Raw genomic sequence first — 27,505 nt, forward strand, 5'->3', positions numbered from 1 at the left:
ATTGCTTGTCCGAATTTGAAATGAGTTCATCAACATTTTCAAAAAATATCCATTAAATAATTTACAGTAAAAAAGGGAGGTTAATATTTGAAAAACTGAAATTTGCACAGTTTACATCGCACAAAACAAAAAATTAAGAATTTCAAAAATAGATCTGAGCATAAGTATTTAAAATTTCCAAAAATCAGAATTTGAATATTTGCTCGATACACTTATCACCAAACATTAAAATAATGCAAAATTAAGAATAGAAAATTACTAAAAGAATAAACTAATAATTTCTATAAAATTTGATATTTTTTGCTTTTTCCAATAATAATTGAAATAAACATAATTAGGTACATTACATAACATTCATAACTATTCTTATTCTTTGGATTGTAAATTAAGATAATTTATAGTATTTATCATATGAGTTTGAACAACAAATCTATTATACAATATTTTTGTAATAGGTATGTAGATAGGTATACAATGTACAATGTACATAATATTATCATAATATATTATTCTCATTTCATATCAAACAATTAAAATATAATTATACTTTTGTCAAAACATAATATAGGTATGAGATAAAAACGTAAAACGTTTCTAAGTATTATTTTATAGTTCCAATTGAAAAGTATATTTTTACAGTTATTACTGGTATTATAACGATCGAGTAATTAAGTTATAATTAACAGATAGGTATAATAATACGTTTAAACATTTAATGAACAGTTCTACGAGTTTTTTATGTTGTTGCTGAAATTTAAATTATTAAAAAAAACATAGTTTAATATACACTCATAATTTTATTCAACAGATAAGATGATTTTAAATTGGAATTATTCAATAACATTTAATGTTTTTAATTATTGAAGCAATGTGTGATTGGTCGACTGTTTTTTTTTTTTAATATTATTATGTAGAGTATATTTCATTCCTAAATTCTTTCCTTGATGTATAGATACATTAATTTTTAATATTTAAGAATCGTACCTACTGCCTACACCGATGTTCGTTGTAAAAGTGGCTTGTATTATATAAGTCACATCCTATTTGATATTTATACTAACTTACTATGTTTACTCTTACTATTCGTGAATAATTTTAGAAAAAAAAAAAATTAAAAAATAATCTAATAACTCAAATCATGATATTAATTGACATAAATTATATAATAAAAATATATAACCGTGGGAGGGAATTGTCTAACATATTATTAGTATATATTACTACACATGTACCCCTAGCATAGTGTGCCTTGTCATGTTTGTTTTTGAGTACCTATATTGAATGTAAGTACTGTACCCCGATGGCCCGATGTATGATTAGCCCGTATAAATTATTCAACTAATGCGAGTTTTTACATAATATTTTAATTTACATTTTTTTTTTTATCGTTTCCGATGAACTATTGACATTATTACCGGAAATCATTCCAAATTAAAACCCTAAAACAAACCATGTTTTTTTAGCCGTCTTATTACTATATACAGGTACAACCTACGGGGACATACGCGTCATATTTTGTTTTGAACTAAATTCAAAGGGCATTCAAGGTCAAAACCATTGGTGTTTACCATAATATCATAAGGAAGTTGACTACCACAATAGTATAATACGAGTATAACACTATACTATTGTAAAGGACTATAATAGAAGACAATCGACATGAAATAATAAATATTTACTACCGCAGTTGCAGCATTAAGTCTGTAAGTATAATATTAAATATAATAGTACAATTATTATAAATCGTATAATGGCTTAAAGTTTAAACACACATTTTTTAGTATTAGACTATATTATTAGATCAGTTCTGTTAAACCGAAAATCAATATATAAACTATAGTAGAATATTGTAAATATCGTAAATATCAGTATAATTCTAAACTCTTGTTAACGGTATATTTATCGTTTAAAATTAATTTGCTCGTCTAAATAGTCGATAAAACATAGCTCATAAGTCATAAAAGCCATTAGGTCGTATTGCCATAATATATTTTAATATGGATTGTGTATAAATATAATATATTATAATAGGTATACTAAAATGATGTATACCCTCGTGCTGCAGTTGTGAATATCTATCTACCTATGTATTTCATGGACTAAATAATGCGTGTATATTATTCGCACGATAGAGAAACGTTCACGAAAAATAAGAAATTTCGGTATCATCTTTTTATCTAAATCCACAACTGCAGTTGTAAGTCGTTAGACGATTAATGACCTCAACGTTTTTCGAAACGTGCCTATACGACGTAGATATACCGTAGTGGTTTTCAGATATACGTCATATGTATATTTTCATGATATAACTGCGTGTTCTAATTAACTTAAAAAAATAAATCATCATCGTGGTTAAAAATACGTATTACTGGGCTCGTATAATGTTATACATTTGAATAATAATTGATATGTGGCGAACAATATTAAAGTAAATAATTAATAGTTTCCAACAAACCTGAACAATTTATATAATTTCTCATATTTTTAGCATTTGATTATAATAACACGTGATCCTATTATGTGTACAGGTATTATGTGATTGTCAATTTTTAATTTTAATTATTTAAATTTTAATTACATAACAAAATAAAATGTTGTCTAAAAACATTATTTACTATAGCCGCATAGGTGCACAGCGTAACATCATATTATACAATTTTCTTCTTCTAATTTAGACAACAAACCACAAAACTTACTATTTACATATGTAATATAATGTTCTTACAAAATCTCAATTTTAATTCTTAAAAATAAATTGGTACTGATGTTATGGTAATAGCATACTCATCACGATTTTATATAGTCAGCGTAATGTTTGTCATGCTGTCCGAATTCATTATAAAATATAATAAAATTACAAATCATTATAGCGTCAAATATAATTATTAACAAATAAATAGTTAAATTCTAAATTCGTTGGCGTTTCATTGATTTTATCAGTTGGCGAAAAAAAAAATCGGCATCCGTCTAATTACACATGCCACAAATTATGCTTTTAATTTTTATAATTGCTTTTCGAAATTGATTTTATTTTTAATTTGCTAAATTTAACGTTTTAAGTGGCCATTATAGCTACGTTAAATATTATGTATTTTGTGAATTTAATTAATTTAATTTTTCGTGCGCTCGTACCCATACCACAGTAAACGCATATTTCAAATCTATATAGTAGATGCCATTTTTAAAATTATTTATTATTGTGATGGCATCTGCAGAGGACTGTTTTTTTTTTATCGTGAGGATCTATTTGAAATTTAAACTCTATAAACACATACTTTCTACATATATGCCTACGAATTGCTTGCGACTATGGTGACTATTCTAACTACCCATACAATAAATTATAAATATAACGCCTGTACCTATTTAACAAACCTGTAAATTATATGGTAATACCTATGGGCTATAACCCCGGACCGAAAGTGACGAGACCCGCAAATTTATTCGCTCACAAAAAGACTAGTTTTGCCAGAATATCGCAATATTGCACAATAACATAATATAATTATTCACAATTTCAGCGTTATCGTATAAAAGAGTGACGTGAAAACCGCGTGAATCGACTGTAAAATGTACGTCAGTTTTCCTATGCAAAATGTTACAACATTTGTAGAGAATATAATATTTTTGAGGGTTTGACATTTCTATATAGTCAGTGGTAGCGCCAGGGGTGGGCCCAGGGTGGGCCGCAGCTGGCCCACCCTGTATGATCTAAAAATATTTTTACTTAGAATTACATCGTAATATTTTAAAATTTATAAAATTAATTTTTGAGTAGGTACAACGTGTCTGTACCGAGTTTTGGCACAATTATTTTGTTATTTCATTAATTTTCTATATTAAATGTTATAAGGCATTGTATTATTTTAATTTTGAAAATGTATGTTATATTTTTCTTAATAAGTGTTGCAAATTGGTGGATATAACATTATGGCCTTACTCAGTAACATTCCGATGAGGGTTATTGAAGTTTTAAAAATTAGCTGGTATTGCACACTACGACAGTGACATTTATTTTTTATTAACCTGTAATTATTGTAAGTTGTTACCAGCGGATAGTACAGGCGAATTTGTTACGCCATCGGCTCTCACAGACAAAAAATCTGACTATATAGACTATATTTGTCCAAATAATTTAAACATAGTTTGTATTTACTCGTATTTGGCACGGCGACGGTGCGGCGGATGCGGAGAAAACGTTCGGTGGCCATCACTATATATGTACAGTGTAGTATAGGTACATCGGTTTTCGTACAAAGTTACGTCAAGTTTTCCTGTTTGTGTTTGTGTTTTCACTCTCTGGCCCACAGAAGCATAATATGCGGACAACAGGCATTGACGCAAAATCGTCATTTTATTTTTTATGTTTTCGAACAGTCTTAGAGTAAAATCTTTAGAGTAAAATGGCTCATTAAAAAAATTATAGAGAATATAATATTTTTGAGAGTGCTTATGACATATTATCTATATGTTTGTCTAAATATATCGTCTCAAAACGATTTAAACATCATATTTATATTTAAAATTGTTTTTTTTTTTAATTTGAAAGTTAAATACAAAGTAAATTAATGCTGAAATATTAAATAAGTTAAACACTCAAAAAAATTTTAATTTATTAATGTTAATGTTAATTTTATTAGAAAACAAGAATAATATATACAATCTGTAATAATGTATACAATAGGTAATATGGGGGGTACAAGTATACAAGACGGGTCGGCATGATAGAAGGGGCCAAGGGGGGGAGGGGGGGTCCAAGACCCTACTTCAAAAAAATTATTCTCTATAATTTTGTTTTTATAGGTGATTTTACTCTAACATTACTCAAATTTCACGTGAAACCGTTTTATCTATGTCGCGCGCCGTGGGTCTAAGAGAGAAAACAAATATCGCGCTGACATCCTCTTAAGACAGAATAACGGAAAATATGTGCTCGCGAGTAACGCAAACCATTTGAACGGTGGTCACCTCGACCGTGACACTATAAACTTGACGCCGGGACCTAATAGTTAAATAAAGTTTGCCACTTTAACCGCGGTATAAAATCTGCCCCCTCAACCGAAGCTAATTTATAACAGCCTATATATAGTTACCCACTCTATATACGGTAAATATATTTTAGAGAATAGATAACTGCGATCGTTTCTGACGTACGCCTGTCATTTTTGTAGGCAAAACGCGACCGTCGTCGTCGTCGATGACTTTTATCTGTGCGACGAAATTCCGGTGGAACTTGATTTCCAGTGTAAAAATTGGCGAGCCTCACTACCATTTCTGGTTTGACGTCGACAGTCGGATGACCAAGTAAGACATTATGCCTCTTATATTCAAGTCGTGTTCCTCGTGATTTGTTAATGACTCAATTTGGCGACAAGATTAAAATTTCAACGAATAATAATACGTCCAAAACGTGTATAGTGTCATCGCAATGGGCTTATGTTCTATTCATAAAAGTCACATATTATATTATGTATTTAATTACTTTCAACACATTTTGACATATTTTGCTATCATTGTTTCTCATCCGCGCAACAAACAGTAAATATTTTATAGAAATTACGATATTTCAATAAAAACAGGTTTCTTGTGGGGATAGACAGCTGTTCTGCGGACAGCCATTCATACGCTTCTATTTAACCGTTACATATTAATTTGGCGTTATTTAGAATTTGTAATTTATATAATCGATATATACTGCAACTATATAAAACATTTAGTATAATTACATTTTTGGAATAATTTTTTTTTTGAATTTACTGCAAATTATAACTTTTATATACTTTTCAGTTTAACCTCGGTAAATAGTCACGTCGAGCACTCGTGTGCCAATCGTTACATTTATGTCACACAAAATATAGAATTTTATAAATACATAAAAAACAATAATCCTGCAGCTGATGGTCAAACTTATATCCGCTTAAGCGTGACAAGGAGGCGCGAGGTCACTTCCTAAATCACCCTGTATACGTATATGGAAATATATTATTATTATTGAGACCATAATAATGTTATTATCGTTACCTACCGTATAAAAAAACACACTGTCCGGTTACCACTTATAGGTACACTGGCGAGTAGTTTGGCATACTTAATTTTATATATCAGTGAAAACAGTGAATTATATTGTGATAGGTTTTGATGCATTCGATAATCATACAAAATATGAACAGTATTTTACCATAACCCATAATATTATTATAGGTAACCACACCGATGGTCGCAAACTCATATTATAATAATTATGATTATATTGCGTTAATTCTCCTGCGCCAGTGGCGTCTTGGCGAATAGTCGAAATGTCGCACACATCATACGAGTTTTATACGGTGTAAACGCGTACAAATAAAAACGATGCCAACAATATTATATTTAGTGGTTAAACTTATTTTAAAAACATTTAAGAGTATTATGATTATCGAGTCCATATTATACTATATATCGTTATATTATACCTATACCTACCGGGAAAAACCACTCTGGTTACCGATACAACGGCGTGTAATCTGGCATACTTAAATCATATTAATATTGTATCAGTGAAATCGGTGAATTATTGTTATAGATTTTGATGCCTTCGATAATCATATACCATTATACAAATAAACGTAGTAATACAATATAATATTGTTGTACAGGACAACCTATTATACGACTGTTCAACTGTTTATAACCACATCGATGCGCACACACTCATATTATTATTATAATTATATTTTGCAGTGATGTAAAGTGCTCGAGTAAAATTATACTCAGATACTTATGAAAAAAGTTCATCAACAAAGTATATTTTGAATACTTTTCCGAAGTAAGCGTCTGTATCAAATACTAATTTTCAATAATTTATTTTTAGTTATATATTTTCTATTTTATTTTACGCAATCAAAATAAAAATAAAATTGGGAATGTATAATAATATATTTTTTTTTACTGTGAATTATACTCAACCGAAAATCAAATACTTTGTCAAAGAAAACGGCTGAGGATTTTAATGTTCCACCGCAACAAGTGGTGCGGTGTAAAATATAAAATATAAAATATTAAAAAAATATTTTATAACAATTTGAAAGTTTATTATATTGTATCTAAAAAATATATTTTTTTTGCCGAATATTCAAATACTTTTCAAAACAATCACCCGTATATTGAATATTTTTTTGAAATATCTTTTACTAGACATCATCGCGTTAATTCGGCGCCGGTGGCGTTTCATCGGCGAAGAGTTTAAATGTGTATATAGGTACGGTGTAAATGCGTAAAAATGATGCCAACCACGGTTTAAGATATATCTTAAACCGTGATGCCAACCATATATTATCAGTGCGGTTAAACAAAAAAAACTTATTATTTCTACCTCTATACCTACCGCGAACTAGCGTGTAATTTAGAATACTCAAATCGTAATATTGTTATTGTACCAGTGAAATCGGTGAATTATTATTCTTGTAGAAAATCGATGCATCCGATAATCATATTATATTATAAAGGTAGGTACAATACGCTGTCTGAAAGTGCATCGATACGCAGCCTCATATTAGGTATTATTATTATATTGCGTTAATTCTGCGCCGGTGGCGAAGAGGTGAAATGTCACAAACGTTCGAGCGCGTACAAAACGGTGTGTATACATTAAAATTTATTATCATTACAAACAGGTTTGGCGCCTCCGCCGGTCTCGCGTGTCCTTTAACGACAACATCCGCGTCCTTGCCACCGGCGCTGCCACTGCCGCCGTCGCCGCCGCCCATGTCCGCAATAGGGAGGGAGAGAAATACGCGAGTCGCGACTCGCCTATATATTATTATTATTGTAGTCGCCTGCCCCCCCTCCCCGCCCCGCCCCATCGCGCCAAGGGGAATGGCATTTCGAATAGTTCCGGTCAGTTTCTCGCACGGTCGACGACGCCGGCGGACGAGCTGCGTGCTGCTATATCGGTCGATGCATATTATTATTGTTGTTATATAACGCGATGAATAAAAAAAAAAAAATAGCAACATAAGTAGGTAATACTGCGCGAGCCTTACCTGTATAGATGCAAACGAGGCTGGGCGTTAACGAGTTCATGAGTTGGAAGTCAAGTTGATTTTAACATAACTTACTAGTTTAGTGTCTCGATTGACTTTACTCATTTGCCTCTACAACTCATATTATTTTTATTTTCCCAATCTCAAATTAATTTTTAATTTTCGTATTATCCAGATAATTATTTTGTTTACTACGAGTTTTCGGTTTATATTAATGATTATAAGTTCGTAGAATATAGAAAAAAAAATAAGATATATTTACAAAAGAACTTTGTACCTATTCATTACTCATCAGTTGTTAATTATTTTTTATTAGTACAATAATGACTTTCGTAGATTGTTTGAATAGTAAAATACCTATGAATGATGAATATAGTATTCAAGTGAACCTATTTTATTAAAAAATACCCCATAAATGCATTTTTTTTTTTAATTATAATTACCTAGCTTAACTTATTAATCGAAGTTAAGTTCAGTTAATGGTATTTGTCAACTTAATTTTAAACTCAATTGATGTACTAAAAATGTATATTAACTTAATTTTTTATTTGATTGGAAAAATAATATTTAACTTAACTGAGGTCAAAAAATATCATTAACTTGCCCAGCCTTGGTTATAATAATATTATATCGCAGATTATTACCGCTGTCTGCCGCGAAAATACAAACGGAAATCGCGGACGGTAATAATTGAAAGGGTCTCGCGCATAAACAAGACAAATGCATTTTCATCGAAAATCCGGTTTGGATGATGGTTGTAATTGGACGAGGAAAAAAAATTACGAGTACCTATATCTTTGCGCGAGAACCCGCGTACCTAAAGGAAATATAACTTATAGGTACTTGCGGAACTGTCTGGTTTTTTCGTTTATCTGGCGAAAAACCAGATATAGCTTCTGCAACTGCACCTGAGAGAATATTATAATAACGTGTAACATGAATACAAAATAAATGAATATATATTAAGGACTGCAGCTGATTAAAATACAAGATAGCTCCAAAAATTAGAAATTTTTTTTTTAATCTTCTAAAAAATAGAATTTTCTGGTTTTTTCACGTTTTTTTTTTTCCAACCGTTTATACCTGCGTTTCATCCAACACAGTTTGACAATTTTCACGTAAGACTTTGCCATGATATTATGTACCCTTTTTTTATGTGACCAACGATAAAAAGCATTCCATTTTGTCGAGAGAGATTTCCTTAGCGTACCGTTTATGAGTTTTTCGCATACCACCACGGGTCTGTGTGGTACATTATAATATAATATAGGTACTGTGCGTTTCGGTGGCTCGTGTGTAGATCATATAATATTGAAAGAGGTTAACGAGAGAAAGAGAACGGTCGTGTGATGTGCACACACATAATCGTCCGAGAAAATCGATATCGGTCGCTGGCAATATCGCGACCGGCTCAAACTCGTATATTACACGTCACGTTTCGGTTTATATTATTTTCGTAAACGCGATCGACAGGTAGTTGGTACGGATCGTCTCAAACGCGTTTAATCGTGGTGTCCGCCCACTCACCCGCGGACAATGTACATATACATATTTATGGTATATGTATATTGGTACCCGGCTCGCTACCGTCGACCCGGTATATAGAATAATATTGTTATTACTCACTCACACGCCTATATTATAATATACCTATAGTATATACGGTACGGAGAAAGGAAAAAAGCTCTTTAACCATTACAATATAATAACATAATATTATATATGTACGGGAGCGATATAATTATTTTTTACTGTACACATAGTACATATTATTATCTAAATGACAAAAATACATATGTACCTATTATTGTTAAGTATAGGTGCATTAGGAAATTGCTATTGTTTTTCCCCATCAATATAATATACTTGTATATATTGATGGTTGATCGCTTAAACAAACCGATTCCCTCGATGTAGGGAATTATAATATACTGCAACAGATGCGATTTAAATATATGTGTAGTGTGCGGTGGCTGATTGGTATCGTGCGTTATTATTATTATAATTTCTAAAAAAAATACCGAAAAACTACTTAGGTAGGTACGTAATGTCAATATTATAAAAGTATAACATTAGTTGCACCCACACATGCTGTCTCCGTCTTTCAACTCAGGGTGCTGTTAGTTTTGATATTATAGTGAATCAAAGCCAAACTTATGCATTTTGGGGCTCAGGTATAACTTTTTGATGGGGCCACAATATTAATTATTATCTAAAATATTAACTTAAATCATAAATTCAGTCTTTTTGCTGTATTTTTTTTTTATATTTAATTTTTTTTATAAATAAAACGTTGAAATAAAAAATATAAATATAAGTATAAAGAACTGTGTAGATACAGTTTTTAATTTAAACAATTGTAACTGATCTACATCATGTACATTAATTTAGGTACACAAAGTCAAAGTGGTAATGCATTTTTCAACACAGTCGATATATACACAGAAATAATCATTTTTACGCGTTATCAGCAGCCATGACGTGTGGTCCACATAAACCTACGAAGTATTAATGCGTAATTCCCATACAAAAACCGTTAATATTTAAATTAAAACAGTTAAATCGTATATATTTTGGACACGAGATTGACACTATATAATACTATTATAATATATTATACTCATCATCGAATATAGACTATATGGTCTATTATAGGGACCGTGGGACTATTGTGCGGTAATGTAAACAAAGAAATACAGAAAAACTTTACAAAAGAAATCGTTTCGTGCGCATACGGCGGTATTCATTAAATGCGTCTGAATACAATGCAAACCACCACCCACATCAATCGCTCGCTATAAATTAATTAATTCTATCGAGTAGGCATTTTCATTTATACGTCATACATTATAATATGTATGTAATCGCCATTACAATAAGTCTCATTATAATAATATTATCTGCTGCACACATATTGTGTTATATAATATACCCTTTTCGGGTTTTTAAATATTAACGTTTATATATGCATTTTATTCAAATGTACCTTAAAAATATAACGTACATTCCTATAGTATTAGGGTGAACCCAAGTGCGGTATCCTCGGCCCGCAGTGTTTATTACCGCGTGTTATTCGTATATTACACTACCTACCTATATTAAACGAATGCAGAAGGTCGCGCAGCGGTTTCGGCTGCAGTTGTTGTTGTTTTGTTTTTTTTTCTTATTATTTCGGACAGGTGTAAGACAATGGCGAGGACGTTCGAGGACGTATTATAGAGCGGTCGTAACACGGTGTGGGAAAAGCATCTCAGGAATTCGGTCCGACAGGAAATGTGTGAATTAGAAAATCCGCTTCGAAAACTCGGGCCGTGCCTTTTTATGTACGTATTATAATATATATATATAAGTACCTATAAACGCGCTCGTCTCGTTTCCTGTGCGACTGTATACGGTCATAATATTATACCCATCCCGTATGCACCTACAGCGTATAAAATATGTATCGTGATGGGTATAGGTACTTACACACATTTTGTAAGAAAACAATCGCAAAAACAGACATTCCGGCCAAAAAACGGTTTCGCGAGATTCACGCGGCGCGTTAATCGCGTCTCGCATCAATGTATTATTTTTTAAGTGTATACTTTCTTCGCGGCCTACGTTCGCATAGCCGCATAGGTATACCCATAGGAGTTATACACATGACTTTGTATTTATTGCTTACAATCTGTTTGATTTTTTCCCGGTTTTTCCTGCCCATTAGGCAGAATAGCGGCCCTTTAGAGAAAGGTTTGACGAAAAAATCGAGTACCAACACCGTTGAAAAGCTTATGACATTTTGAAGTTTTCGTGAAATTTGCCCCCCTCCTGCCTTAAAAAATAATTTATTGCTATTAAATAAGACTGCATTTTTTTTTTACATTTCGATAGTTTAAAGTTATAAATGATTTGTGTGATTGTTTTTATCCAAAAAATCAGGCGGAAACCTCGTATAGGATATTTTTACTTAATCAAAATTTTATGAAATTTTCATCAATGTATTCAAATTAGTTGTAGTACCAACGCGATTTGGACGTTTAACCAAAAAAACACAACAATGGACATTATCGCTCTTATTATTGATAATTCGATCATGGTCATAAGACATTTTTTTTATTGCATTTGAGGTGTGGAAAAACCTCTAGAAGTCTGACTCATTTATCGTTCAACACTCGTAGAGGGTGTTCCGTTTAAGTGTCTATACTCTCGTTGTTTCGGCTGTTTTTATTTTTAAAAATAACCTTTGTGTAATACAATTTGAAGTCTTTTCAAAATAACGCATTTCTGAAAAATTAAAAATACATTTTACTGTTTTCGGAGTATTCGAATGTAAAAAAAAAATCAAATTTTGGAGAAGTGCAGGTCATAGTTAGTTATAACTTATAAGTTTAGATTTTAGCGGAGTAGGGGGCAACATTTTGCGGGGTACACATATAAACTTTAAATGCTTATAAAGTTACAAGTTGAAACTGTAACGCGAACTACTCCTCCGAAATTTGATCGTTGTACATAGATTTAAACGCTCCGAATAATATTCTGCTTAGGAAATAAAAAAAAAATTTCAAAAAAGTATCAAAAACGTTTGCAAAAAATGAGCGTATAGACACTTAAATGGATCAACTGGTATAGACCCGTAATAATATATACACTACACGCCTATTACATATATATTATATTATAATGTTATATACCTAAAGGATTTATGTGGCGTAATAACAAATCTGCGGCGGCAGAATTATAGGTGAAAGACGCTGTTTGGAAAAAACGAGTTAATTAAACAGTTTATAATTTTCACCTCGGGTGTTTCTATTTTCGCGAACAATTAATACGCGAGATTTTTCGACGTCATGCAGAGGTATTAATTATAGCAAATACCACGTAAACAATTAAATAGAAATTATATCAACGTCCAACCACGTTCCCGCGCAAAATTGTAAAGTCCCGCAAGCTTGAGAGTCGAATATAGAAAACATCGTAATAGCGTTGTCTTAAAAAATATACAAAAACAATGTGGACTATGAAAACATCTTATTGTATTATTGCATAATCGTTTACAAGATGACACGGCGAAGGAAATAAAAATTCGAAAGAGTAAAAACTCTATTTTTTACAGTGGGCAAAAGCGTATAATATAGACGTAACCTGTCGTCAGTCGTCAGTCATCATCGATCAAGCACGATAAGTCACATTGTATTTACGATGTATGACTCAACCCTGAAGGCGGTCCAGAGACTTTTTGGAAACCAAGGTTACCGAAAAATGCTTTCGTATTCCCTCTCATCCGCCCGGTTATTTCAAAAGGTACTGTCGGTATTGAAATATGATTTTCGACACTGACCTCTTTTCCACCTGCAAAAACCTCCGTCAAAGTCGATGGTCAGAGCATTTTTTCTCCTAAAAAGGTGCGTGAACATAAAAAACGCGTAAAGTCTGCAATACTTACATTTATCGCTCCGCTCAGAATCTAAAACAAACCATATTATTAATAACAGTTGTGTATAATAACAAACAAGTATAGGCGAGTGATTTTATTATATAGTTTGAAATATGATAATTAATCGTAAAAAAGGCAATGGCTGTTGATAATATAATATGGTTGACCATAACTTCGACGGTTTCGCGTGACGCAGGTCTCACGGAACTTTTACCTAGATTTACCTGTACAATTTTCAACAAGCACAATAATAATATAGTACCTACCTACCTATAACTATCTACTCGTATAATAATATTTATGTGTTTGGCTTAAGTTTTCGAAACAAAATACGGTTACGTGACACATAATTTATACCTAATGGGTATATACTTGACTTGGTTTTTATTAGCAACAGTATAATAACTGACATACATTACGGGTAATACATAATAATTAACAATATCATATTATATCGCGAAAAATAAGTTATATTAAGACTCTTTCCGATTGGCTGCAATTATACCTATATATTTATGTCGACTTGTCGGTCAACTTACATGGTGAACTGTGTATAACTGTGAAAGTTCGTTCAAAAATATATTATTCATCATAAAGTATTTAATAATCTTGGGGGCTGCAGTAGTATATATTTCGCATGTTTCCTCTCTAACTCTCTTTAGTGACGAAAATCTAAACTTCTTAAGCTGATATTGAGGCCAATATTCATCAGTCATAACATATCAATATAATGGAATAGTTGATATCATAAAACATAAAACGTCCAAACTATTTAAATTCCAACAAAATCAATTATGGAATAATTATAATACATGAATGCAGAATATTTACTGAAATTAATTTAAAGTGTACAAATTGTTCATTAAATTAAAATTTGTCTTTTCCTTAAAATATTAGCGGGTAATGCTGAACTCTTGAGGGCTCCGGTGCACTAATCCTAATTATAAGTTCTTGAGGGTGTCCTCGTGGTAACATACCAAGATTATCAAAATGTACGTACACTTTTCTCGGTAAATTATTAAAAAAAAATGTGCGTACATTTTACATCTCTAATCATTACTGCTATAGATTGCATTATTATTATTTATTACCTAAACTTTTTACCGCCCTCGCAGCTGCTGACAAGTCGTTTAAATTTAGTCTAAGTAAATTCAGACGAAACGAATTGTTATGTGCGATGTTTCGTGATGAACGATAACGTAATAATTTTCATTCAAAATCGTCTTTATCGTATTTTATAGTAGCTATATGGCGTTTATCGCCACGTCCTTTGTACTTATTTATCCACTGTCGGTGATAATCCTATTATGAAAATGATCATATTCGGCTGAAAACATCATACAAACGACTTAGAAATGTATATGCTTGAACCGTTAAACCTTTATACAGTCGTGAACTTTATCTTTTAGATAAGCATAATATAGTATATACAATCGCGTCAACAGGATGTCAATAAACATATTATATTATAATGTACTTGCCTATAACAATCGATAAAAATCATTTACAATAGTCGATGAACTCTGCCCGGTTCCGAGGTTCAACATCATCAAACGTAAATTTATTTTTATTAAATCACACTTTTTACTTTAATTTGTAATTTAATCTACCGAAGCAGATTTAAAGGTCGTAGTTTTCACTTTAAACGGTACCAGCTGTACTTATCATGTACATTACGCGAATATAAAATCGAAATATTATCAATTATTTACATATATTAATTAAAGCTTAACCTTTGCGTACCAATTGTATATATAGGTATTATCATAGCACAATGTCAATAATAAAATATTATGCGTTGTACGAACTAATAATTATTCAGTCTTGTCGAGTATTCAAAAACTTTCAAAATAATTTTTCTTTGTATTTTATTCGAGAACTTGGTTTATTTTTACAGTCGTATTTCAACGAACAATGTTTTTATTTCGTATACGTAAATATGTTACAATTTAAAAAATTGGCTGTAATGTTTTACGACGCTTATCAGAATTTTTATTTTTTATGATTTCAATTAAATACGCAAATGACGACATATCTATAATTCTCATATATTTATTTATCTTTCTGAAGTTTAACTTGACAATATAATGGCTAGGTAGGTGACGTCATCTTAAATTCTTGAACCAATTGAAGAATGTATTTATCTGATTTAAATATTTATTAATAATTTTAAGCACTTGTAAAATATGTCGAACACTTTTAAAATGTATTTGTATTTGTATTCAAAAGTATTTAAATGCGTATTCTGAATAGGTCAATTTAAAAATGTATTCTTTACAATACTGTAACACTAATAAGTATAGTAACTATGAGTCTACAAATAAAAATTTCCAAGGACATAGTATCCTAGGTTAGTTTACCAGCCAAGGTCAAGTTTAGAAAAATTGTTTTCATATTCTTAGTGTAATATTATATAAATAATAATAGTTCTATAATACTGCAGAACAGACATTTTAAATGTCGTTGTTAAAGTCAATACATTACAATTTGCTATTTTTTCTACCTACTGATTTGTCTACTACTATATTTTATGATCTGTGGTGGAGGACGGTTGTCCATTATATGTAGGTACCTTTCCAGTTCACGTCATTTTGCAATTTTCGTCTCAAAAAGTTTAGTTGTATTTCGAACTAATTAATATTTAGGTATCCAAATGTCGAGCGATGTCAGTGCGATCAACCGGAATCAATATATAATCAATTGTATCGAATTATTATGTTTTTTAATCGTATAACAAATTCTAAGCAATAATATTATTCCATCAATGTACAAATAAGGAAAAACCTATTAACACATGCGATAGGAAAACCTTCAAAAAATTATCGTGAAACGGAATTTCTAATTTCTTACAAATATTGAAATATGGCTCTTCCGATCTTATAACGTTCCTAACTAGTCACTATTACACACATATAAGTTGACCTTTCATACCTATACCTACACTCAGGGTTGTCCTTAGGATTTTCGAGGCCCAGGGCGAAAACCAATTTTTAAATCGATTTTACCATTTTTTTCAAACGCGAGGCTTCCAAATGTAAGCAAAAAGCGCGAGGTCCAGCTAGGGCTCTGCAAGCCCCCCGAAGGACAGCACTCACTGCCATTCATACACCGTGAGCTGCAGAGCTCGGTTTTATTATATTATTGTCATCAACTTATAAAGTAAATACCGACGTAAAATCGTCAGAGCAAAACATTTTGGTTAGATATTTTTACCGTTGGATATATTGTCCTTGGATATTTCGACATCGATTACCGTGGTTGCGTACGGTGAACGATACAATAATTTATTATTATTAACAACAAGTCTATAACGTTTAATATTATAATATAATGTAAGAGTACCTACGGTGTTGTGCATTATCCAGATAAAAAATAATATCTATTTAAATAAGGTATCCTATTTTTTCCTATAGCCAATTTATTAAATTTTAATTTTCACGTGCTTTTATTTATCATTTATGATTTAGTTACATACTTCATATAACTATGTCTTCAAAAAACCAATGGATTTACGAATGTGAACATTTTAACTTATATTCAAGCCAGGGCATAGACGAGTTAATAATTTAAAAATTAGTTAATTTTAACTTTTTAACTTAACTGAATTTTGTTCATATAATCTTTATAATTTATAAATAACGAGTTAATTTTAATCAAATCCAAGTTACGATAATTTACAAATAATTAAATAATAAATATAATACAATTATTATTGATGATGCATGTTGCATAAACATTTACTTTTTATTATTTTAAACCATATTACTTGATATTTATAAATTGAAAAAATAAACAAATAAATAACAACATAAGTTAATAAGTTGATGGTAGTAGTTTCCATCTAATTTTTAACTTTATTGAGTAAAAAAATAATTAAGATAACTAAAACTAATAACTATAAACTTTTTAAAATATTTTCTATCGACTCAACTTAACTCAATTCAAAATTATCATCAACTTTCCCAGGCTTGCGTATATATTATTATATTTATAGCACAAATGGTGCGTTTTACGACATGCAAGTTTTAAATTATCTATCAATTTTTATCTAGATAAATTTGTTCATATATTATTGTCTACTATCATTATTTGATGAATTATCGATCATTATATATTATTATAATTATTTTACCATATATCTAGATCGTTTTCGTGTTATATTTGTACAACACTGTCACACTGAATAACTAACTAGTGTATGGCGTTTATAATCAAAAATCTTTTATAATAATTACTTTAGGTATAGAAACTGTACAACATACACAGATCGTGGGCAACTTGTAACAGCATATAACATAGGTCGGTGATCGTTTGTTCCGGAAAACCTCAGCGGACAATGGCGACAGTTTTGAGCTTTTCATGAGGGATATCAATAAAGCTGCAGTGCGCGATTTATATGTATATACGAGGTAGGTACCTAAATTATTATGTTATATTATATTTTTTTCAGGTACCTATAAACAGAATTTGACGGCATTTTCCTGTGGGTGTGCGCGTACCGCACATTTGTCGAAATTACCAGACCGTAAATATATAATTCAAATTTACCAACTGGTGGCAAGTACCTACCTATACCCGACTGTCGGTGTAGATACCTATAGATAATACGCTCATTGCTCTCGCACAGACAACGACGACCGATTTTATATACGACGACCACGACCGCCTAGCTGGTATATAATACGAATATCCTGCCTAGACGTAACCGACGACGTGGTATAGGTATAATATGGCAATAATATACCGGATGCTCCATTTTTTAACGCCAGGCACCCGCGCATTACATGAAAAACTATTAACGTTTTTAAAAATATTTCGAGTCGTTTTCTAAAAAAAAATATTTTTATTTTTTAATCAATATCATTTTTTTACCTTTTCAAAGACGACGCACCCTTTTAACTCCTCATTTCAAAGCAGAATACTAGTTGTTTATGGTGTCCTTCTGTGTATATAATATATACAAATCGAATTTTAGACGAGTAAATAGTTTATGAAATATATTATCGTTATTTATTGAGATTTTTATTCATTGAAATACTCTGAATAATGGTCTGCTCTGAAGTCAGAAATTACGTATATGTCAAAGAAAAGAGCTTTTCAGTACCGTATTTATTTCGGTAAACCTCATTCGAGGAATGCTTATACCAGACATGAGGAAAAAAACAAATGAGGAAAATCGGTTCAACCGTGGTTCTCGAACGACGCTTGCTCATACTAACAAACAGCTGCAGGTTAGGTCATTTTTATTGTATAAGATAATAAAATATACTAAAATATATTATATTATTATTATATAGCAGTGTACGATGATAAACAACAAGTGGCTCGTGTGCCTAGGTACAACACTTATCTACATAAAATTTCGTTCTTCGCGGACCGTAGCGGCGGCGGCGGCTAACGAATACGTAAAAAAATGTGTTTCACCGTACGACTAATTATTATTATAGTATTATACGGATCTGTGTGCGAGTGTGTATAATGCCGCCGCCGCCTCTGTACACGAAATCTTGAATAATATGTTATAATATAATAATTTATGTATTAAGATGTGTGTAATACACATACCTAATGCAACACACACACACACACATTACATTATAGCGCGCGTGTTGCTTTAGGTACTTAATCCGGGCGGCGCTTTTTCTTTTTCTTTATTTTATAATAATAATAATAATATGGGCTCGAACTGTGACGACGACGTCCGCGTAGCATAATACAGCGTGCGGTATAATATAATATTATAATATATTTACGTGTATACCGCGTGCTCGGGGTACTAAAAGTGAAACAACAAGCGCATGCGCAAATTAAAATAGAGTCAATACAATTCCGAGTCATAGGGATCGATGATCCGTCATCAATATAGTTTTGAGTCTCGTGTCCCGCATACGGAATTCAAAAATATGTATTGGGCACTGAGAGCAATATATAAGTGACTGAGTAACAGCAGAGTCATAATGATAATAATTTCTCTATTGCCAGCTAAAATATTGTACGTGTGGAAAATATACGAAAATAGACTGGCATTGCTATTCACCGAGGAGAAACCTCTTATCGGAGAGCAAGAGTACTTGGCTAACATTGTCGAGAGACTGAATAAACAAAAAAGATATGATAATGATTTGCAATTACAAAGAGGAGAAAAAATACAAAAAAAAAAATAAATATTAAATAACATCAATAATAACAATTATTAGTCAACGTATACAGTAAACTACTAATACTAAAAAAACGAAGCGAACAAGAAAATTAAATGAACAATTTTATACAACGTGCGCTATAGCTCTGGAAAAAAAATTAATATTTTGAAATCCGCGGATATATTATACGCCATCATATTATATAGTGTCCATAAAAACGGGGTATCTAGGTAATCGGAAAAAGTGAAGTTTTTTGCAAATTGCAAGTCACACATAGGAATTTTTCACGATCGAATATCGTTAAAAGCTGTTAAAAACTATTTGTTTGCTCTGTCCGACACACGCGCAACATAATAATATTATGTTGACATTAGACAATTTACGTTTAACAGAATCAACACTGAGTGTTATCACTTTTAATAATAATACAGAGTGAATTCACCCATCATAAAGCTATGGCCTTAGTTTAGATATTTTATGCGTCATGATATTTTTATTTTTATGTAAGTCACGAGTGTGTAAAATATTACAAATTTAAAAACGCTTATAAACGGTATACAAATTAAAATATCGCAAAAAAATAGCCAACGCGCAGGAAATGTCTTAACTTAATGTCTGATGATGGGCAGAGTGGGGCGTTATTCGAATTAAATTTTATTCGAATAAATCATTTATATTTCGGATGATTTTTTCACAGATATCGATAAATAGTTACTACTGAGGTACATATACTACTTTACTTCATGACATTACTAGATGAATTATAATCATAATATGGTATTATGGTTATCACATTGTAACCTGGTAGATTTGTGTATAATACCTATAGGTATGCACTGTTGCTCCTCTCATATATAAGAATATATTTTAATTCGAATAATTTTCAGCTATGATTATTCGAATAAATTTGAAATAAAGTTATTCGAATAATTTTCGTCTATTTTATTTGGGTAAACATATTGTTGGTAATTTAAAACAAGCACACATTATAAACAATAGTTGGCATTGTGTTTTAGGTTGCACGATTGTAAAATCTTATTTTATTCTAAAAAATGCAAATATATTATCAATAAAACAAATATAGATCCATAGAAGAAAGTAAACAATTTAATATATTTATATTTTAATAATAATTTAATAATATTATAATATGAATAATTATTTGAATACAATTTTGTTCAACTCTGGTGATAATAAAATTGAATTCACTCTGATGTCTAGCCGGTTCTGCTAAACATAAATTTGCCACGAGGGTCAGAGATAGAAAACAATAAATTGACGGTGTGTTGACGTAATCCTCCTTAATGATTATCGCGTCCTGATGTTTTCATGATTTAAAAAATATGTATAGCATAATATAGTTTGTACCGAGTACCTATAAGTCCGACTGCAGAGTCGTTATAGAGTGTATCCTGTGTTTTTTTGTTGGACACACGGTATACACGTGGTACACGTAACCGGGTAGATATGTGTGTTAGACTTATAGGTATGCACTCCTCTCATGTACCCACAGAATCAGATAACCAAAAGCGGCGTGTCGGAAAAGATCTTTCTGTCACAAACACGCGCATGCGCCAGGTGGCGACATTCTTCGAGATTTATCGCCGCGACCGAAACCACCGAAATCTATTTGAACGTACCGCGAGTCGTACCTAACTGCTGACAGAGACGAAATGACTATAGTTTTGATTCAATCGATATCGTAAAATTTGTTAATTTTTTTACAGCTGTACCTACAGAAGAATCCGTTTGCTACGATATTTTAACGATATTCCGGATAAAACGCGATTACCAGTCATTTGCATATTATGGTTGCTGCAGGTTTTATACCTCACGTGTGGTATGCGAGCCCGGATCAATAATTGGGACACACTATATAAATGTGTGCACTTGGCGGGCCTCCTTTCAACTCTGATCTCAAACAAAAAAAATTGTACCTATATAACTACGTTTTTACGACCGTGTAATAATATAATATAATCGTATAATTTCGTACTATAATATTATCACGTGGGTACAAACATAGATAGGTAATAAAGACTATCGTCTATTTTGAGTACAAATAATATGTAGTTCAAAACTCCCAGGTTATAAACTTAATCATATTATTTATCGATTATTAATATTTATCATCATATTTAGACATTATTTGTGATATAAAATTAAAAACATTTTTATATATAATTACTACCTGCGAAAATTATTATTATTTTTATTTTTTTTTTTGAAAACTGTATTAAAAAAAAAAAAAATTATATTATAAGGATAAAGAGATTGTGACCACCCCCGGCCACCCCCTTCCGGATTTAATCCAGACGTGGCACCATGTTTTTGTCATCGGGATATAAAAAGTTTCGATACCTATAGGTATAACGATCTGATAAAGGGACCTTGAAGATCGTATTATAAGTGGATTCAGTAAGTACAGTATATAATTTTTATTTTGTTTTTTAAACATGTAACAGGTATTGAAAATAAAATATTTTGAATTTAATTGAACTTTTTTTGGGAATAACAGCCAATTTGTAAATCAAATTTTTAGAAAAACGTGATGGCAAAAATTAGAGTTGAGTCGAGTGAGTCGTAGGTATAGTTTAAATATCATAATTTATTTTGGAGACAATTTATTCGGAAGGCATACATTTTTTTCAACCCATTCTCTTTCTGGGAATCTTCAGACACACATACCTACGTAAATCTTCAATTATTTACGATCCGTATAATTTCAATGATTTTTTTCATGCGCGTACCTACCCACTGTTGTAAGTATAAATAATAGTGTACATTTTTTCACATTTCATCCGTCAGTACTTTCTGTCACACTCTGTATTAACGTTATGCATACATAATACAAATGATAGGTAAGTACCTACCAATTTGCACGCACTGTGCCGAACGCACTTGACAGATCAATTATGAACACTTTTCAATAATTTTTCATCAATGCGCTTTCATATTTTCCGTCTCGAATATCGATTTATTAATATTATACACATCAGAGCGGTAAATTAGAGAGACGGACAATTTTATTTTGAAAAAAAAAATCGGACTGTCGAAATCGCACAGGTTGCCATTGTTAGATTAATATTATGTTACAGCATAATATTATGTTTAGTCAATACCATGGTACACGTTATTACCGCGTGCGCGTAGCGTTGTATTTATTTTTGTTTAACAGTGATGGTAGTAATATAATAATTCAAATAAAAAAATAGATAAACGTAAATAATTGCAGAACCAATAGTAGGTAAATACTAGTATAGTAAATATTAAGTAGATAATTAAATAAGTAAACAAGAAGTTATCGAATTAAAACATTTATGTGTGGAGTAGGTACTGCTACAAGTGTGCAAATTAATAATGATATACTGCAGTATATATTTTTATTTCTAATTTTTTTTTTTTTTTTTATTAATTATAAAATGTTCCTGACATACAAGGTCATCTAACTTATTGATAAAATAGTAACAATATTTAACATTTAGACAGTTGATAGGGGTAATTAATTACAAATATTTACAACAAATTTATTTCTAATTGATATTATCAACGATTGACTGCTCTCAGTCAAATGCAAAATACATACAGGGAGCAATACTATGGGAAGACCTGACAGATGAAATAACTTTTGTTCTAATCGATATTTCTTATTTTTATTTTTTATTACTGAAATAAAAAAATAAAAATCTGATAGGTATAATGTTTTTTTGAAAATTTGAAAATGGCCAATTTGTAAATCTGGTTTTTAGAAAAATGTTGATTGTAAAAACATTTACTGTGGTTTATTTTTTACAATTTTTTGAAATCTAATTTGTTTGTTAAGTTGTTCATGTGAATTTTTAAATGAATACTTTTTGAAATCTAAATACTAACGTTAGGTAACGTAAAGTATATGTTTTTGGGCTGGATACATGGTTCTTGTTTCTAACCGTTTTTTCGTAAGGGTTTCGTTGTCATGGGAAAACATATTTCTGAACAATAGATTTTTCTTGTAGAGGAAAAATAGTGAGTAGCGTGCTTTGGGTTTTTTTTTTAAAAACTTTATTACAATTCAAATTTTAAAAAAATCATAAAAAATAAGCCACTGATCGACTTGGATAAATGTTTTTACAAAAGAAATTTCATTTGTCAGGTCTTTCTGTTACACCCTGTAAACGATGATTGTAGTACTCGATCCATAATAGTATTATATACCTTATTCAATAATATTCACCAATCACAGTACAATAATTGGTTCTATATACGCACAACCGTTTCATGAATATTTCTTAATATAATTGTGATACGCGTCTATTCTGAAAACAATTCCATTAGTGACAACGATTTTTATGTGTACCTACATAACTATAAAAACCTCGTAAATTTAAAACTTTTAAGTACCCCGACAAATTAGTGCCTATACCTATAAGCGTGGCTCAACTACGATGTAGGAACACATTATGTAATAAAATGTGTTTATGTCACATTATTATTTTATACTTTCGTTTTAATTGATATCGCTTAACTTTTTAGTCATCCTTGAACGATTAAAAATATTTTTTTTTTATTTAAAACTATAATCACTGTATACATTTTTGTGATTACTAATGATTCGTGTAATGGATATAATACGTGTGGTCCTAAATTGTCGTGCACGTCATAACAATATAATGTGTATTGTTACTTAAAAAACAGATAAATTATGTACGCATTGCGTTCACCATTCGAATATTTTTTCGACTCATTTCTTGTCGTGCCACGTTTAACATTAATAACGCATAAATGTATATCGTGAAGATAATTAATATAGGTAGGTAGATTTCAACTAAAATTAATTTTTATTCGGAATACCATACGCAAAACGTAAATGGTAAGTAGTACTAGGTAGGTTAGGAATAATATCGTATTAAAAAAGCGGTCAAGTGGATATCGATCTGCTGTACAGTAGGTTACAAGTTGGTCACTGTATAATGGATTGTATTAAATTTGAATTCAATCACATCATATATCATATATGTATGAGAAAAACGATTCTGAGCGAAGACGATCAGTCATCCTATGAAATTAATAAGTTTATATTTTGATGATGGTATTATTGTAAATAAAGTAATTTATATATTATAACCTATTTATGTGGAACCTTTTTTTTTAATTATCAATCCTTAGCTATAAAAATTGAACATTTTAGACATTTTTAACTACAAAATAATTATTAAATTTTAAATTTGATAAATGTTGTCAAAATTCGAACTTTAAATGCACATAAAGAAAAAAAATTGTGCTCATGTATTTTTAATCGTTTTCCACTGCTATTGTAACAATATATCAGGTATTCATTGCCTTGTATTAAATTTTTACGCTTTTTTTTGTTGACAATTGTAGAAAAAAAAAACCAAAAAATTGAAAACTGACAATGTCCCTAAACAGTTCAAAAAACAATTGAAAATATTTTGAAAATGTTATCCTGCGTAGAAAATGCTAATATAAACATTCAGTAAAAATGTCATGTACCTATATACGGTCATTTGTTTTAAAGTTGAAAACCAAAATCGATTTTGCGTAAAAATTCTCGTTTTTCATTAATTTTTCTTTTGTTTTTCACGGCGTTATTGAAAATTACTGGGAATTTTTACCTCCTCAGTGCACCTACAATATTCATTTTCCCATCGAACAAGATACTGAAGTTGAAAATCGAAGCATTATTTCGACTACTTACTAGACACAAAAATTAGAAAATAAAAAAAAACACACTCATCATTGTAAAATCAATACACTCGTCGCGCTCTGCTTGGAATCTAAAATATATTGTTCTATTGTATGATTTGGATGAGAACAATTAATGGTAACACGAATTTTTTTTAACGTAGGCACCTATAGTACCTACTTTTATTAGCTGGTGTACCAACTGATAAATCTCAATGTTTTTGAAAATCAATGAAACCACTGTGCCATAGCAGGAAATTGAACAAGTCCATAATATCATCAGTTTAATAATTACTTTAGCAATTAGTATGGACTACCGACTGGACGATAATTATTTTAAATAGTTTACAAGTTTCTTGTTAGCGAGTTTCGTCCGTCCCACGCTAAGGTTGGTCAACTAGTTGCAGGTTAACATCCCACTCGAAAAGTTTGTGTTTTTTTTTCTTACTACCCATAGAATATTTGTGATAAAAAAAAAATATTGAATATATCGAATGGCGTAAAAAAAACCTAACCTTAGCGTTATTATCAACGTTTTAATTTATTTCAAAATTAATATAAATTAAACCGATTCCGCGAGTGTCCAATTACGCGGCTGCTAAAAATAATCCATCTCGTAAAAATAATTGAACACTGCAGCACATGGCGTAGTGCAACATAACTACCTCGATATGGCTGTACGTTTATGATATTTTAATTATTATTTTGCACATATTCAGAACGATTTAACTCGACATATAATATTTATCAAACACTGGCCGGACGCACGGCGATGCTTTGCCATTGCCGGGTTTTTGTGATTTGGGGAGCAGTATATTAAGAGGTAGACCCCCCCCCCCGTGGTGATTGCGTAAGTGTACGATTTAACCAAGTATTTGAACTAAGACGTACTTTTAAGTATCAACAAATGCAAAAAAAAATTGGTCCACCGCGGTCTGAACTCGATACATTAGGTTCTAAAATGCACAGGCTTATGACATATTTTATGATAATAATCAGGGTTGGGATTTTATAGCATTTGCATATTTCTTATGAAATGCTTAAAAAATAGCAGATTAAGCTGAAAATGTGTTTCGTGATACATAGAACTCAAATAAAAAATTTTATTTTGCTTTTTTTTTTGCATATTTTGCGATCTTTTAGTTTTCGGTGCTTTTTTGGACTTTTTGAGATTTTTTTGCATTTTTACCTGTTTTGAATCAAAGTCGGTCATATTTTATGAAATTATATTTTAGTAAACGTGTTTTTGGATTTTTGTCAATCGTATTATTACGATGATTTCGTATTAGGTATTTGGTTCTGACTTCTAATTTTTGTGTTATCTGCTGATTTTGTTGGGTTTTGTTGCAGATTTCAACTGCGATTATTAAACGCCGATTATCAGCGAATGAGCGTTGAATACGTTGTATAGTCAATTCATTTGGATTCTAATCAGAGTGACTAAATTATTTCAAATATTAAGTAACTACCTATAATAATTTGTAAGTGATTTAAAAACTATTAATAAATAAATTTCCTCTTTTTTGTGCATATTTTGTTGTTTTTACTGCATATTTAGCGATATTTAACGTAATATTATAGCGCATATTTGTGAAATTTTAAGTGTTATAAAATCCCAACCCCGATAATAATAATTATTAAAAGTTAAGACCAATAGCAATCATTTATAAGCAAAAATAATAATAATAAAAATCATCTCAAAATCCCTGTTTGAGAACGTCTCCGGGTTGGACCTTTTATTTACCTTTTTTCGAGACAAAATGTCGAGCCCATCTTCTTTCCCGAGGTCCGATCTGTACCAAATTTTAATGACGCAAACATTTTTTTTTTGTCTTATATAGATAGGCATAATAAACGCCTTTTATTACGACGGTATCGACAGTTATGATAATTGTTGTCGAAATATTAATAATACCTAAACTCATCGTGATGTAAATTTTCATGACATTTTTTCGTTGTGAAAACTACAAAGAGGAGAAAATTATGAACATTTTATAATTTCTCATCAAACAAATCCCCTGATATTATAATGTGGTTTTTATTATATTCTTTTCCTTTATTGATATTTTAACATACAGTTATTGCATGTCGACCATATTAGCATATACGCATACACATTATAAGATTAACAAAAAAAAGCAAACAAGTTAAACTGGTAAAGCTCACACTGTTAAATTCTTAGACCTGCCTGTGATATAAAATTAAGAATATATAATATATTTATAAATTATAATTGTATAAACCCA

At 30.8% G+C, this 27,505-nt stretch overlaps 1 long non-coding RNA gene across 1 annotated transcript; it reads left to right on the forward strand.

Moving 5' to 3' along the window:
- Positions 1–867: 867 nt before the first annotated feature.
- LOC115034195 lies at positions 868–26,762 on the forward strand. The gene is made up of 3 exons (XR_003839543.1): positions 868–1,703; positions 17,678–17,846; positions 26,610–26,762. It is a non-coding gene; the product is annotated as an uncharacterized LOC115034195 (long non-coding RNA).
- The last annotated feature ends 743 nt before the right edge of the window (positions 26,763–27,505 follow it).

This window comes from Acyrthosiphon pisum, chromosome A2, assembly GCF_005508785.2.
Source record: "Acyrthosiphon pisum isolate AL4f chromosome A2, pea_aphid_22Mar2018_4r6ur, whole genome shotgun sequence".
NCBI classification, from domain to species: domain Eukaryota; kingdom Metazoa; phylum Arthropoda; class Insecta; order Hemiptera; family Aphididae; genus Acyrthosiphon; species Acyrthosiphon pisum.